Genomic DNA, 1,439 nt, shown 5'->3' with positions numbered 1-1,439 from the left:
CTGTTATCACGGGCGACGCATGCGGCGAGGTCGTTTCCATCTTTCAAGATCTCAGACCCGTCATCTCGCCGCGGGGGCGTGGTCTGTGGGCGTGTGGGCGTGTCCCAGGTTAAGGAGACGGATGGTGTTCCTCCTCCTGGTCTTCATGAGCTGCAGTGAAGGAGCTGGAATCAGATGATGGGAGTACAGAAGTAACCATTCCGATCATAAACAATAAAACCCTATTATTATGACTATTATGGGATGTGACCGATGAGCAGCGATAGAGGTTATGATTCATACGAGGCGACGGAGGGAGATGGTTATAAATGTTTCAACAGACACAGACGTAGTGCAGAGATGAAATGAGGGGGGGGCGTGTCCACAGGTAGGTTATTGCTCTCTGTAAACATATGTATCCATTTGTCCCGTGGGGGCGTCGCCTCGCCGTCCGTCGCCAGTGGCTGGGTCTCACCTCCATTAGGCTCTGTCACAGTGATTAATAGCTCCTTCCATCATCTTTAATTCACTCCCTGATGACGGCGGCCGCTCGCCGCTCGGGGTAACCGTGTGATGTATGAGCCGCCCAACGCCGCGTGGCAGAGGTGACATCACTCCACTCACACACAGCACATGCTTTGCTCCTTAAGGAGAATTAATGAAGGTGGTGTCAAGGGCCAGAATTTGAATACACGAGGCACATGTGCACATATCTGTGTTTATACATGTCCACATATCTGTGTTTATACATGTGCACATATCTGTGTTTATACATGTGCACATATCTGTGTTTATACATGTGCACATATCTGTGTTTATACATGTCCACATATCTGTGTTTATACATGTGCACATATCTGTGTTTATACATGTGCACATATCTGTGTTTATACATGTGCACATATCTGTGTTTATACATGTGCACATATCTGTGTTTATACATGTGCACATATCTGTGTTTATACATGTCCACATATCTGTGTTTATGCATGTGCACATATCTGTGTTTATGCATGTCCACATATCTGTGTTTATGCATGTCAAGTCAAGTCAAGTCTTTTATTGTCAGATACACAGAATGACACAGGGTCAGACTGGGCACTGAAATTCTTAGGACAAGGCACCACACAACAACTATCATAGCCTAACATAATATAACATAACATGACATGACATACACACTGTACAAGAACTCTGAACATAATACTAACATATATACATGTAATACACATAATAACTAAACTACAGACAAATGGGAGTAGCAGGAAGTGAAAGCAGGTAGTGCAATAGAAAGTGTAAGTGTAAGTACAAGGCTGAAAGTGACAGTGTATGTAAAGTGACGAGTGTAAAGTGTCGAGTGCAAAAGTGTCGATCGTGTGTCAGTGTCCATTGAGCAGCCTGATGGCTCTCGGGAAGAAACTGTTCTCCAGTCTGTGTGTGAGACCGGATCCTACGGTACC

This window comes from Pseudoliparis swirei, chromosome 21 (genome assembly GCF_029220125.1).
Source record: "Pseudoliparis swirei isolate HS2019 ecotype Mariana Trench chromosome 21, NWPU_hadal_v1, whole genome shotgun sequence".
NCBI classification, from domain to species: Eukaryota; Metazoa; Chordata; class Actinopteri; order Perciformes; family Liparidae; genus Pseudoliparis; species Pseudoliparis swirei.
This window is presented reverse-complemented; position numbering follows the sequence as displayed.